Source organism: Rhinolophus hipposideros (genome assembly GCF_964194185.1).
Source record: "Rhinolophus hipposideros genome assembly, chromosome: 5".
Lineage (NCBI taxonomy): Eukaryota > Metazoa > Chordata > Mammalia > Chiroptera > Rhinolophidae > Rhinolophus > Rhinolophus hipposideros.
In genome coordinates this window covers 6,189,622-6,205,594 of record NC_138051.1, presented here as the reverse complement: position 1 = coordinate 6,205,594, position 15,973 = coordinate 6,189,622, and positions in this window count along the sequence as shown.

Below are 15,973 nucleotides of genomic sequence, written 5' to 3'. Positions count from 1 at the left end.
GAGAAAGAAAGGAAGAAGGAAGGAAGGAAGGAAGGAAGGAAGGAAGGAAGGAAGGAAGGAGAGAAAGAAAGGAAGAAGGAAGGAAGGAAGGAAGGAAGGAAGGAAGGAAGGAAGGAGAGAAAGAAAGGAAGAAGGAAGGAAGGAAGGAAGGAAGGAAGGAAGGAAGGAAGGAAGGAGAGAAAGAAAGGAAGAAGGAAGGAAGGAAGGAAGGAAGGAAGGAAGGAAGGAGAGAAAGAAAGGAAGAAGGGAGGAAGGAAGGAAGGAAGGAAGGAAGGAAGGAAGGAGAGAAAGAAAGGAAGAAGGAAGGAAGGAAGGAAGGAAGGAAGGAAGGAAGGAAGGAGAGAAAGAAAGGAAGAAGGAAGGAAGGAAGGAAGGAAGGAAGGAAGGAAGGAAGGAGAGAAAGAAAGGAAGAAGGAAGGAAGGAAGGAAGGAAGGAAGGAAGGAAGGAAGGAAGGAGAGAAAGAAAGGAAGAAGGAAGGAAGGAAGGAAGGAAGGAAGGAAGGAAGGAAGGAGAGAAAGAAAGGAAGAAGGAAGGAAGGAAGGAAGGAAGGAAGGAAGGAAGGAAGGAAGGAAGGAGAGAAAGAAAGGAAGAAGGAAGGAAGGAAGGAAGGAAGGAAGGAAGGAAGGAAGGAAGGAGAGAAAGAAAGGAAGAAGGAAGGAAGGAAGGAAGGAAGGAAGGAAGGAAGGAAGGAAGCAGAGAAAGAAAGGAAGAATGGAAGGATGGATAGATGAGTGGATGAATGCATGTGTCATCCATTTGAGAGGACAGCCAAAGTGACCTCTTATGCCTGTGGAACTTGTATTTTCCCAGCGCAGAGTCCTGCCCAGTGCAGGCCCAAAGTACAACTTTACCTTATTATGTTTCCAGAGAAACCCTCTCTTCTCCAAGTCGTGCTAAGCCAGCTTTGAGAGAAGCAAAGCAAGAGTGATGGGTCCCAGCTGATGGATGAGGAAAATGAGATTTAGAACTATTAACGATTCGTTCATGGACACCCAGCTAGTTTAAAGCAGAGTGGAAATGAGACTTTCAGCTTCTCAGCTCTTGGTTCTGAGCTGTGTCATATATAAAGAGCACAGGCTGGGGAGGCAGGTGAGCCCTGATCCATCTCAGGCCTCTAAGGAGCGGAACTAAAGTTGGTCCCACAGACCTATCGCAACTCTGGCCCAGGCACCACTTGGCACCCCAGAGAGCTGGGGAGCCCTGCTTTTTTCTACACGGGCTGTGTGTAATCGGGCCCTTCAGTTCCTCCAGGAAGAGACAACTTAGGAGAGATTAGGCTGCACAGAAAGATCTCCTCTGCCCACCCCTGCTGAACCGGGGCTGGCCTGGTAAGCCCAAGGCTGCAGGGAGGAGGCAGGTGGGATAGACCACTGCGCTTCTTCCTCTAGTCCAGGCTGCACCCCGAGGCTGGCGGAGGGCAGCCTGATGCGAGCTTCTTGAGGATATAAACACGCAATCATTTTGAATGACCAGGTAGATGAGTACCGGCAATTTCTCATATGTGAAAAGTCCTACTATTTTTTAAACTTTATAAAAATATTTTCAGATTTTAAAAAACATTGCAAAAATCATACAAAGAAATTTCTAGTGTTAAGATTTCAGCACATTTCCTGATTTGCTTTATAATTTCCTTTATAATTCTCTTTACCTATATGTATATGAATGTATAGGTATCTCTATGCACATGTACACGAGGGTGCCAAAAACATGTATACACATGACCTATATTCATCTTTTGCTATCAGTGTGTATTGAGTATTACAATTTTAAGACAGTTTTTTCCTTTCTTGAAATGTGCATACATTTCTTTGGCACCCTCTCTAATGCATTTACACATATACGTGTGTAATACGTATGTATACGTGTCTACATAATTTTTCTGAAGCATTTGAGAGTAAATTTAGAGACGCTTGCCTCTAAACTAACATTCCTGCAATAGTATCTGACCCAGAGACTATTCGGATTTCACCAATCGTCCCACAAATGTCCTCTTTCGAATCCAGGATCCCACGTGCATTGAGTTGCCACGTCTCTTTAGTCTCCCTTACTTGGGAACAGTTTCTCGGCATGTCTTTGTTTCCCATGACCTTCACATTTTTAAAGGGAAGCAGCCAATTATTTTACAGATGCCCCTCAATACGTTCTTGTCTGATGATGGTTCCTCCTGATTAGATTCAGGTCACGCAGTGCTGGCCCACTGCCACGGCGATGATGCTGTCCTTCTCCGTGCATGATATCAGGAAGGACATGACAATGATGTGTCCCCTCCCCAGTGATGTTGACCTTGATCACTTGTTTCGGGTGGCCTCTGCCAGGTTTCTCCACGGCAGAGTCACTGTCGTTTCCTTTGTGAAATGCTAAGTCTCGTGTGTGAGGACACCCTGAGACTACGTCAGTGTTTTGTTTCTCAGGATCCCTGTGCCCCCGAGTTTAGCATCCATTGATGGGTCTTGCCTGAAACAGTTATTGCTGTGGTGGTTTCCAAAGGGTGATTTTCTAATTTCAACATTTCTTCTACATTTATTAGTTGGAATCCTTCTGTAAACGAGAGCTTTCCTTTCTCCTCATTTATTTATTCATTTATTCATCTGTTTATATCAGTATAGACTCGGGGATTCTTATTTTATTGTGGGCTATAATCTATTGCTATAATGAATTAACTAATAAATGATAACATTTTATTTTAAAATTATTATAGATTTTCAGGAGGTTGAAAAAACAGTACTGAGAGGTCCCGTGTCCTTCAGCCAATTTCTCTCAATAGTGTACTAACATAACTATAGTGCGATGTTAAAAGCAGGAAAATGGCATTGGTGCAATGCATGTGTGTAGTTCTGTGATTTTATCTGTGTGTAAATTCCTTGAACCACTGCAATCAAGATTCAGAACTATTTCACCACTGCAAAGGTCTCTCTTGTGCTACTTTTTTTTATAGTCTCATCTCTCCTCCCCCAACCATCCCTTCTCCCTGGTAACCACTAATTTGTTCTACAGCTCTGTAATTTTGTCATTTCCAGAATGTTATATAAAGGGAATAATACACTATGTGACCTTCAGAGACTGGATTTTTTTTTTTTTTTTGCTCAGTGTTATGTCCTTGAGATTCATTCAAGTTGTTCCTTGTCTCAATATTTTGTTTATTTTTATTGCTAAGTAATATTCCACAGTAAGGATGTCCCAAGTGTGTTTAATCATCCACTTATTCAAGACATTTTGGTTGTTTCCAGTTTGGGGCTACTACAAACAAAGCTGCTAAGAACAGTCACATACAGGTTTTTGTGCGAACACGTCTTTATTTCTCTGGGCTAAGGGCCCAGAAGTGTGATCGTTGGGTCATATGGTAAGTGTATATTTAGACTTTCAAGAAACCACCAAACTTGTCCGGAGTGGCTGTACCATTTTATGTTCCCATCAGCAATGTATGAGTGATCCAGGTACAAGCTCATCAGCATCTATTACTGTTTTGTAGTTTAGGCATTCTGATAAGTACGTAGAGATAGCTCACTGTAGCTTTAACTTGCATTTCTTTCAAGGCTATTGATGTTGAGTATCTCTTCCTGTCCTCATCTGTTATCCATACATCCTCTCTGGTGAAATGTCCCATCAGGCCTTTTGCCCACTTTCTAATTGGATTGTTTCCTTTCTCACTGTTGAGTTTCAGGAGTTCATTATATATTCTAGATGTGAGTCCTGTGTCAGAAATGTACTTTGCAAATATTTCTCCCTCATTATTTATTGTAATGCTCAAATGGTTCTTGTTGACTTTAAAAAGAAAGTTTTCATTTACTCATCTGACAGATTGTTTTCTAGACCCTACTATGTGCTGGGCACTTGTGTAGGCGCTGGGAATAGGTAAGACAGATAAGGCCGGGTTCTTGCCCAAGAGGTTCTCTCAGTCCAGTGTCAGGGGTAGAGAAAAAGAAAAGATCATTTCAACACAATACAGTCAATGGCATAAAGAGGCGTGAGTGGGGTGGGGGCCCAGGGGGTGAGGAAGATTGGCCAGGGGCGATGGGGAAGTCTGAAGGCCAAGTCTGCTCCGGTGGGGCAGACAAGGGCCCATGGCAGTCCAAGCGGAAGCAAGAGCTCATGCAGACACACTCGACTAATTCAAAGTTCATGGCAGCAGGGCGAGGAGGCCAGAGGGCCCTGTGGGGCGAGTGCTTTGGGGAATTCCTTGGGGTTGGGTTGGCATCTGGAAAGGCACTCGCGGGTTGTGTGACCGTGGACTAGATACTTCACTTGTCTTACGTTCACTTTTTTCATGAGTGAAATGAGCTTAGTGGTGCCTACTTCCCAGAGACTGGGGCGGGGGGAGGGGGATTAGAAATAATGTACATAAAGCACCTAGAATAATGTATCTGAAGCAGCCGCGGCCTCCGTGGAGGTCGGATTGGGTGCTTGATAAATATTGGCCTTGGTTTGGAAAAACAGAAAGTCCAAAGATGGGCCAGCCGAAGGCAACCCCGTGGAGTCCGGCCCCTTCCCACGGTCTCTCCCTGAGGCCCATTCCCCACCGTGGCTCGTGCCGCCTGTGTCAGACCTGTTTCCCTGTGCCCAGGACCACACCCTGGCACCTCCCGGGATCCACCAATTCAGACCCACTTCTCGTGGCTCCTTCCCAGCAGCGTTTAAACCTCCCTGCGCCACCAGACTATCAGTCTCCTTTCTTTCTCAGCCACCTTTCTTGGAAGAGTTGTGTATTTTCACTGTCTCACTTCCTGGCCTCCCTCTCACTCTTTCGCTCAATGTGGTCTGGCTCCCCACCGCCATGCAGGGACTTCCCTCATCAAGGTCACTGTGGCCTCCACGACACTGACGTGATTCAGTCTCTGCCTTACCTGATCCACCGGCAGCATTCGACATGGTTGACCACTTCTCCCTTCTTGATACATTTTTTCTGGCGTGGTTCTCAAGGTGGCGTCCTCGCAGGATGTTTCCTGCTGTCCCTGTGGGAGCCTCTTCTGAGCTCCTGCGCGTTCCTCTTTCTGCACTCTTCTCCAACGTGAGGTGTCCCCAAGCTTCATCTCTTAGCTCTCTGTCCTCACGCAATGTACCCACGCCCCATTCTGGTGCACTCTCTGCTCCCCAGCCAGGCCTTCCATTGTTATCTTTAGTCTGAAGACTCTTAGGTCTCTATCCCGCCACCCTTAGGCCTCTGTCCTGACCTCCAGACCATTGGGTCCAAGTGGTGAATATCTATCTACACCTCAAACGCAACGTGAGTAAAACTGAGTTCACCCTCCTCCCCAGACCAGTTCCTCCTTCCCCGTCTTCCATCTTTCACTGACCAACGCATCTCCCAACTGTCAAGAACAGGAGGAGAAAACACAGGGAACGGAGTGGTTGGAAAGGTGAGTGATGAGTTCAGTGTCCACTTATGCACTAGGGAAAATTAAGATAGAGATGCCGAGAAGTAGCTGTCAACGTGTGGCTGGAATGTAGGAGAGGGATCAGGGCAGGGGACATGATTTGATGCTGTTCTAGCTGAGCCCAGGGCAGACCTAAAGGCCCAGTTGGAAACCACAGCGCCTTTGCCGGGAGCCCCTCAGCCAGCTGGCACTTGCAGGCTCAGGCTTCCACCTCCAGGCTTGTGGGTTGAGGGTGTAAAGGTCTACAAGGGCAGAGAAGGGAGGAAGGGCTTAGCTGGGTTAAGGAGATAGCCAAGGGAAAGGGAGCTGGGAGACTGGAAGTGAAAGTGGCTATGCGGCAGTGGTGTCTGCGAGGCAGAGGATTAGAGACCAAAACAAGAAGTCAACTTGATGTGTTTATGAGGTTTGCAGAGGAAAGACTGAGTTTCCCTTCACCCCACTGCTCGCTGTGAATGTGTGAATTTGCACTTCCTGCCTTAATCTGAGAAAGGGGCAGCAGGTCACCACTAATTACAAAAGGATGACAAACAACAACAAAAAAGAATAAATGAAAACTACCTCTGACAGGTAGAGAGATAGCAGGGAAGAGACATTTGTTAGGCAAAAAAGAGGAAGCAGACAATTGCCTTGCCTTGATTGATACGACAAACATTTATTAAGGGCACACTAGTGGCTAGCGCTTTAGATCCTTGTCATATTTTATTTGCACAGCCAACATGTGCAGTATATGCTTTTATCCCCATTTTACAGATGAGGGAACTGAGGCTCAGGGAGATTGCTCAACTTGTCTGTGGCCAAAGAGTTAAGAGGTGATGGTGTCTGATTCTGGTGCCTGTGTTTCTTTTTGTTGTTGTTTTGTTAAGTATTTATTGTACCATTAAAAAAAATTAAAGTGATAACAATCACGTAGTTTAAAAAGTCAACTAGCTCCACAGAGTGTTTTAAGAAAAACAGCATTAACCAGCCCCATAGAAAAGGACTTGCACCTTTTTAAATGGATTCGTATAATACTTACTGCCATATCTCTATGTAACATGTTTGTATTGCTGTTTCTTGATATTTTTTATTTTAGGCATTGTTTATTGACTTTCCATTATGAAAAAGTGGGTTTTCGCTCTTTCCTTCACACACATACACCCGATACACATATGCACATGTCTTAGTCTTCATTCTCCCAACTTAGTCCTATATAATAGTTAATTTGCGTAGATCAATAGTCGTGGTGACATTATTGTGACCTTCTAACTACTACTACTTAAAGCTGACGCAAGTAGTAAACTAGGATCCGTTTCCCTTTCCTGATACCTTTCGTTTTCCTTGGAGCTGACAATTGCTTTTGTTTTTCTCCGACTGTTTGCATAGTTTCCTATTAACTTGTTAATTCAACATTCAAAATGTTCTTAATGAGAGTTAGAGCCATTAATGCGCATCCAACTTTTTCTACCAGTTTCGTTTCCATGAACAAGTGCTTCGTGGAGGTGTCTGCTCCTTGCCAATTGGGACTGGCCACCATCTCTGTCTGGGTCATGGCTGTTATCGTGGGCTCTCCCATAGTCAGCATTTTGATGATTCCCTTTGTCTTCCTCTTCCTCAGTTCACTCCCTACATCCTCCTGAGTTTTCTGACCGAAGTGGGCAGGAGTAAAACTGTCAACACTGTGGATCTTTCTTTCTGGGCAACTCAATTCCTCCAGAGAAGAGGCTTCCAATAACTTGCCTGGAGGATATAATTCCAGATGCAGCTGGTGAGAGAAGATGTCTGGGGGACCTCAGCATTAAGCATGTAAATATTGTCTTATTCCCTGTTTTCCATACAGACCTCCACCCCTCGTCTCAGCACAGAGATTCTGTCTTATCTACAGGCTTTGGTCATAGGAAGAAATGGACAGCTGCCTGGCCATAAGGAACGGAGGCAAGAAGCTGGAGTTTTGCTTGCTTTTGAGGGAACTGCTTTCGCTCAGTAATCCTTATTTTTGCCCCTTCCCTTCAGTTGCTTCCAGGAGTACCTGATGCTGCCTTAGTTCCTGAGACTTCTAATGGTTCTGCTGTGTAAATCAAGTTGATTCTCAGCTTTTCCCAATAGCAGCTTAGGAGTCCTTAATATTTCTCCTGCTAAGCTGGTTACCACTTGTCCATCTGCTTTCCAGCTTCCCAAATTGTGTGACACTTGTCTCGTCTTGTTCTCCTTCTGGTGGGTTTGTGCCTTTTAGATGCTTGCATTCAATCTGTGTCTTTACCTGGGAATCCAAAACCACTGCTGCCTCCCCAGACACATTTATTCTGTGACAATGGGCACCTATATACCTGAGTCACTTCTCAGCCACAAGGGTTTCTCAGAGAGAAAGGAAATGAGAATTTTTGTGTGAAATCCACACATTTCCCACGCAGAAGTCAAGACAACTGACACCTAGACAGACTGGCCCCTCTCTTCCTGAGCAACCTTGAACAAGTAATTTCACCTTTTTGGCTGGATCTCAGTGTTCCCATCAGTGAAAGAATGCAAATGCCACCTGCAGCCCTGCATGAAGATGATGAGAATCAAATGAGACAATGGGAGACACAGCTCTCTGCACAGTTTCCGGCACCACACGTTCCCCATCTCTAATTCAGGAAGCCCCTAGTATGCTGCTCTAAGTCCTCAGGATTCCCATCACAGATGGGAAAAGCAGGTCCCTTTCACTGGAGAAGCTCACGGTCTAGCCGAGGAGGCAGATGAATAAGCCAAGGGTCGCAGTACCGTGAGTTAAGCAAGACTGCAGGTTGTGAGTGAGTGCGCAGCAGAGAGAGAGAGACCAATTCTGCCCACTGGGGTGGAGGGCAGAGAACGTGTCATAGGAGCTGGAAGCACTGCACTAGTCACAGAGGAAAAGGAAGGTGTTCAAGACAGAAGAACTAGGATGAGCAAAGGAAGGGCACAAATCTGCAAGGCGGGAGCACGGAGCTGCAGTGTCACGGGACTGGAGCTCTGTGGCAGGAGAGCGGCCGGCTGTGCCCACCATCGACGCCGTGTTCTTTATGAGCCACCGATAGGTTTAACCTGGGCCGCGGCATGGTTGAATCAGCCTCAGGGAAGGTTGCCTCTGGCAGTGAAATGGCCTAGAGGGTGGCCTAGAGTCAGACCCACTGCAGCTCAGAGGTCTTGCAGGATGCTGTTCCCATCGGAAAGAGGATATGGCTTCAAGTAGGGCAGGTGCAGCGGAGATGGAGAGGAGGCTGTGGGCTCAAGAGAGATTTAAGAGGCCAAATCATCAGGACCTGGTAATCAACTGGATGGGGGGATGAGAGAAATTGGTGTCTAGACTGACTCTTGGGCATCCAGTTCTGATGGCTGGCTGGCTGGGGGGTTGCTCCCCAAGCCAGGGGGTACAGGAGGAGGTACAGACTGGACAGAGGAATCGAGAGAAGATAAAGGGTTTCGAAGCGGGCATTTGGAGTGTAACAGGTCTGCAACACACATGGGAGGATGATAAGGAGGGACCTGAAAGTGTGAGTCAGGAGACAGGCTACAGATACAGCCATCCGGGCATCAGTCATTCAAGCACTCCCACCCCCACCACCATCACCATCCTGATGTTTGACGATTACTTCTGTTCCCTCAACTTCCCAGAAATTATTATCTCTACCAGGACAGAGAAAAGTCACCTGGGCTCATGCCTGCCCATGGAAGATGATCAGAAACTATGACTATTACACTATCACAGCTGACTAGTGACAAGTGGATACCAGTGTCAGGAAAACAGAGTCCCGACTCCTCATGCAGACTGCCCAGGGTGTCACTGAGTGGTTTGGGCATGCACCCTCAGTCAGGCCCTGGGCCTGCAGAGACTGCAGTCTGCCATCATCTCAGCCAAAGAGGCTGGGAGAGAGCCCACCTTCTCGAAGTGGCCAGACTCTGACGCTCCCCATGCCCCTTCTCACCAGTCGGTACTGATCTGAAGTCTCCCACTCTGCCACGTGTCCCCTACCACACTTTCACCTACTAAACGCTCTGAACATCTATCCCTCGGGAAAACCCTCCTCCCTCAACTTCCCCGCCAGCCATGCCCTGGTCTTCCACTTCCCTCCCGCCTCACCTGGTACTCGTCTGTCCTCTGACGCTGTCTCCTCTTTGTGGCCTTCCGATGCGAGATACCTCAGGGTGATGTGTTTGTGAGCTCCTGGGTTTTCCTTAAGATTCTTTCAAATCCCCCTGGCCAGAATCATTTCTCATCTTCTCACAGAAGTATGTTCTCACTTCCCTTTTGGAGTCAGGCTTCAACAAGCCATGCGACTATGGGCAAGACTCTGACTTCTCTGATCTCAGTTTCTTATCTGTCAAATGGGGATAATACCTTCTCATTTTTAGGGCTGTCGCCAACCTTGAATGACAGCATAGATAAACCAACTGGGACATTGCCTGACACATCCAAATGTTGGATACATTTTTTGTTATCTCTTTCTTTCCCTACTCCATCGCCTACCACCTCCAGGTTTTGTTTGGTTACTACTATTTATGGTCTTATCTAATCTATCCTTACCAGGCATTAGTTGGATAACAGCAGAGCCTGCATCAGATAAGCCTTCGACTCTCCCACAGCTCTGTGCCTATAACAGGTACTCCATAAATATTGGTTAAATGACTGAGTGAATTGATCCAGTGCTGTTCAGTAGCTGCATATTTTTGCTCATTTGGGAGTTAAGCTTAAAGAAATGAGAAGGCACATGTTACATTTTTATGCGCACTGATTTGGGGGATCAGCTCCCATCCACTGTGCAGATACAGCAGGGCTTAGCCAAACTGTAAAAGGTGTCCGTTACTGAGATGACGTAAGCTGTTTCTATTGGGCCCATGATGGGCCTGCACTAATCAGGGGAGACTCTCTGGAGAAGCTGAGACCTGCAGTTCTCCCGCGGGCTGCACATCAAAATCACTCCAGGCTTTATCAACCCAATGGCCACACACCACACCCTGGGCCAGTCACAGAAAGGTCTCTGGGGGTGGAAGCCTGACATCAGCAGTTTTTATAGGTCCCAGGTGAGTCTGGTGCAGCTGAGCTTGACAACCTCTGGCTCAGAGGCTGGTTTTGAAAGACTGGGGTAACAGGAGGGGCAGGCTGCTGCTGTCGGCCCTGGAGGTATGATGGAGATGCCTGCCCTTCTCTCCCCGCTGCCTGTGTTCTCCTTTTCTTTCTTTCTTTTTTTTTTTTTTCACTCTCCTCCAGCTCACTTTCCCTGCTGACGAGACGGAACATTCCCTTCCAGCGCTTACATTAATAACACTATGTCTCCCTGGGGAGAGTATGAGCCTCTCTCTGTTCAGAGCCCCCTCACTCATCAAAGGCCAAGGGTGCGGGGAGGGGCCAGGGGGATTTACACGGGTAACTCCAATTAAGACAAATGTCAGCTCCCTCTCCCTGCAGGCTGCCGGCGGCGCTCTCGCCCAGGCGTGTGGGGTGGGCTGGGTGTGGGAGAGCAAGAACGTTTTGCTGTAACTGTCTGGCTCTGACAGAAGCAGCTAGAAGGAAGCAAGAGGAGAGCATGAGCAGCAGAGCAGTCCTGGCCCAGATACCCTCCTGGGAGGGGCTCTTGAATCCTGTCCCTCCTTAGCATTGTCCCCCAATGAGATGCTTTGGAAAACACAGTGGGGCCCGCAGACCCTTCCTGTGGGGTGACACCTACAAGCTGCCTGAAAGGGCTCCAGCAGCGCCCAGTCCCAGGGGCCCCAGAACTAGCTGCTTGTTTCTCTGAGGCTGCTCCCAGGTCCCCTACCAGCTGAAAGGAATGGCCCCTCCTACACAAAGTGAGCTCCCTGGTCCAGCGGTGGCTGCCTCCCCTGGAGGATTGCAGGAAATGCAGAGTCTCAGGCTCACCCAGTTCTCCTGAGTCAGAAACTGCAGCTTAACAAGACCCACATGACTGGGACACATGTTTAAGTTTGAGAAGTACTGGAGAGGTGGTCGTAGCTTCCGAGGGAACACAGAGCTGCAGTGAGATGAAGGCGGGAAAATGCCGGGCGTCAGAGGCTCGAGGCATGGCTCCACCCACTACTTCCCCAGTCACCTTGGCCAGGTCATTTTGTACTCAGTTTCCCAGTCTGCACAATGGAAACAAGGGTGCCGTCATGTGGGATGAGGAACTGGTGGAAACACTTACAAATGTAGGTCATTCTAGTGATGGAGGTGCACAAAATAATAGTGATAACAGCAAGCACACATTAGGCATTTAAGATGTTCCTGGACCGTGCTAATGGTTTTATGCAAATTATCTCACTTAACTCTCATGTTTCACTAAGCACTATCATTATCCCCATTTCCCACAATTATCCCCATATCCCACAAACAGGCAAATGGCGGCTCGGGAAGGTAAAATAAATAATCTACTCAAGTTTCACAGGTAACAAAGGTAGGAACCACACTAGAACCTATATGCTTAACCGTTTATGTATCCACTAAGCTTCGCCCCCAAGACCACCCTCCACCCCGGAATTCCTCTCCTGGGCATCACTAGGATGTCTCCAAACCATAGCGGTAACACTACAGGAATAACTGGGCTTACACTATCCAAGCAGACAGCCAGGTCCCAGGCTTGCTAGGCCTTAGTAGCCTGTGATGCTGGTCAGAGCACTAGCCCAGGGTTCTGGAACCTTGGCCTCTTATCTTCCTCATAAAACTTCTTGGGTCAAATGAGAATGAGAGTATGAGTTCTTTGAAAGCTACAGAAACGGAGCCATGACTAGAGATACAGTAGAGAGACCAGGGTTTATATTCCAATTCTGCTATTTCTTGTGGCCACAAGCAATTTACTTAATCTCTGTGGGCCTCCGTTTACTCCTCTGTAAAATGGGAATAATAAAGATCTGCTTTCTAAGTTTGTTCAAAAGATTACCTATGGTTTGTTTAGAGTCTCTGGCATATAGTAAGCACTCAGTAAGGGGTAACTGCTCTTCTTTCATCATCATCATCAAACTCTTCCCTACATAGGATCCCTGTGGGGGGTCCTTACCAGAACAGAAAGGTTCTGGTACCAAGGCTATCAAAGAGGGATTGCCTTGAGCTCACTGAGCCAGCAGGCTGCCCTGGGGCTAGAGGGCACTCAGCCAGGTGCCCACAGCTGTGTCTGGGCATGGAGCAGGCGTAGTAGGATTTGGAACACACTGCAACCAGTGGCAACCTAGTTAGCACAATTTTAACAGAGGCCAGAGAGTTGCCAAATTATCTGGAGAAAAAGCAATTGTTGGGGTTCTTGTTATTTTAAACTACTTTTGATGAAAATTACTTCCAGATTTTTTTTCCACTTTTTTTATGCCATCTTGAACAGAGTGCCCTGAGACTTTTTGTGGTGACTTGCAGTCACACCTGTGAGCAGCACTGGCTGTGACACGGGGATGCCTTCGGGCCCTGAGCTGAGTACACGGCCACAGGTGGCCAATAACATATCTACCAAAGCTCTGACCTTGTGGTTCAGACACTGAAGGCCTCTGTTAAAATGGAAACATCTGAGTGGGAAGCACATTAAGACATTGTGGTCCATGACCTTTGAGAGAGAATTGATTTCTTGGATTAACAGCAGGTACTTGGCAAGGCCCCGAGGTGGGGGTGGTCTCGGTGTGAGAAGCAATGAATGGGCAGAAGGACAGGACTTGGCCTCGGGGCTGCAACTGGTGCAGACAGGAAGGGATTCAGACCGTCCCTGTGGATTTGGTAGTTTAGAAGAGGCTACAGTGAGGGTGGCGGAGGGGTGAGCTCCCCTTGTCATCACTGAGAATGCTGGAATCCAGGAGCAAGGTGCAAGTGCATCTAAGTGGGCATGTGGAACAAAGGCTTAAATGCTGGTGAAGGGGCACGAGACCCTGCTTCCCATAAGATAACATCCCCATGTTCAACTTCGCACACGAGGTCCCCACTTGATCTGAATAGCAGCTTGTATCTCTATCTCTATTTTTATCTATATAAATGGCTCTTTTAAGCCAACAATTTGGATGAAGACATGGAAAGCATGTGCATCAAATTTGCAGATGACTCAAAGCTGGAGAGGATGAGAGAATAAAGGTTCAAGATGATCTCGACAGTCGAGAATGCTGGGTCAAAAGGAACCAGATGAAATTTAACATCAATAAATCTAATGCCTTGAATGCAGGTTCCAAAAATCAATTGCACAAGAACAGGATGAGAGAGACCTGGCTTGACTGCAATTCACATAAAAAAGATCAGGAGGTTTTCGTCTGCCTCAAGTTCAACATGAGCCAGCTGAATGACGAGGTGGCTTGGGGAGGAAAAAGAAGCACAGAATAACATCCTAATGCTTGTGCTGAATTAACCCTTAGCAATGAGAGGAAGGGGTGCTGAGTGACTTTATCAGAGTGTGTCCGACACAGAAGGGATGGAACAAGAGCTAACACTTACTGAGCACTCAGGACACAGAGGGGCAGATAGGTAGTGCGGAGTCACTCGTCCGGGGGCTGATGGATCCATGCCCTTGACTCCTCTACTCTACAGCCTCTGTTAGACAACGCCTTGTCTACTTTCTCTTCCCCATTTTACAGATGAGGAGAAGGGACCAGAACCAAATTGTGCAATTTGTCCAGTCACCCATGAGTGGACTGCAGACTCGGGCTCTCCTGGGACCCTCTCTTCAGTGTTTTTACTTCTGCCATTCTGGATGGCTGCTCACCCAGCAGGGTAGCTGAATTCTTACCCTTAAAGAACCAAGCCTTTGTCAAATTTTGTGTGACAATTATCCGGCAATGCACTCTACCCTACCCTGCCTTATCAGATATAAGATTTAGCTTTTCCTTTGTCAGACTGAGTCACATTCAAGGTTAACAATTGCCATGTCTAATTGAACCACAGCAGGGCATTGACACAGCAGAGAACCTGAAATCTTATATCAAGGGTTCCTGTTTATGTTCCTATGGTGTTTTTTTTTGTTGTTGTTATTTTTTAATTGTTTTTCAATTAAACTGCTCATGGCCGTGTCTCAGGCCTCTACTTCTAATTTGCCATAATTGACTAGGCTTTCACATTAAACAAGACATTAATTATCTGCTATGTGTCAGGTATAGTGCTGGGTCTTTCACACATGTTATCTCAGTTAACCTTCATAACAACACCGAAGGTAGGTTATTATCCTTATCCCACGATCAGGAAATTGGCTTCATAGGGTGACCAACCATGCCAGTTTGCCTGGGACTGAGGGGTCTCCGAGGACATGGAATTTGATATCGTAAAACCAGGATGGTCCCGGACAAAAAAGGACAAGTTTGTCCGCCTAGGCTTAGAAAAGTTAAATAACCTGCCGAAGGTCACACCACTAGAAAGTGGCTAAGCCAGGATTTAAAATCAGTTCCCCTGATAACCAAACACAGGAATGCAAAGTAAAAGTAAAAAGTTCTGGCCAACTCTCTGACCTCTGCTTCAGACGCCTCGAAGCCTTGTTTTGCTTATTTCCTTATTTTCAGTTCTAGGTCAGAGAAACCAAGTTTCTACATCTGTGCAACAAGAAGACTACCTACTTCCTAGGGCTGCTCTGAGCACTGAGTATTTAGAAAGAAGTAGAATAGTGCCCAACATGGCAGGAATTCAAGAAAGCTGCATTCCTTTTGTCTTACCTTCCTTCCACTGACTGGTGAGTTCAGCTGAGTATTAGGGATGAGGAATTAGTATGTAGGCTTGGGTCATAGAAAGTAACTCAGCTACAGCACTGCAATGGATTTGGAGGGGCCAAATCTGAAGATGGGCTTTGATCAGCTAGGATGTCTGGGCATGAGGAGAGGAGGTGAATGCAATGGTGAGGTACCCACAGATGCGCTCCTTCAAGAAATGAATGAAGGGGGGCAGCTGGGTGGCTCAGTGGGTTAGATCGGGAGCTCTCAACAACAAGATTGCCAGTTCAAATCCCACGTGGGATGGCGGGGGCGCTGCAACTAAAGACTGAAAACGGCAACTGGACTCGGAGCTGAGCTGCTCCCTCCACAACTAGACTGAAGGACAACAACTTGGGCCCTGGAGAAACACGCTCTTCCCCAATATTCCCCAATAAAAATTGAAGAAAAAAAGAAAACTATTAAACAAAAAAAAAAGAAGAAGAAATGAATGAAGGACAAAGAGATAGAAGAGGCAGAGAGGGAGGCTGACTTCCAGCCTTCAAAAGGCTGTTGTGGGAAATAAGACACTCAAGCCGCGAGGCCCTAGAGGCCCATCCAAATCCAGAAGGCAAAGTAACTGGGAGGCAAATCTGTTCCGTGTCAGAATTTTCGAGCGATCAGATCCATGGAAGGAGCTCCTCTTCCATCGCTAGAGACGTACAAGGAGAGGCTGATGACAATCTGCTGAGGATTCTGTAAAGGACATTTCTATCATGAATGTGAGGCTGCACTGGATGAAGTCTCAGCTCCTCTCCAGCTCTGCGACCCGCCGGTACACATTGGCTGTCTTCCTTCAAGCTGTATATATTTGTGCATTCCCAAATTATAAAGCAGAGCTCTTGGATTACAATGGTGAGGACGACATTTGAGGGACAGTTTGATTAGTGTTTCTTTAGGCTGTGTTTCCAAGACTTCTTGTCATCTGTGTTTGGAGTGGACCCAAGCTGTGGGATATGTGTGTGTGGGGGAGGGAGGGAGG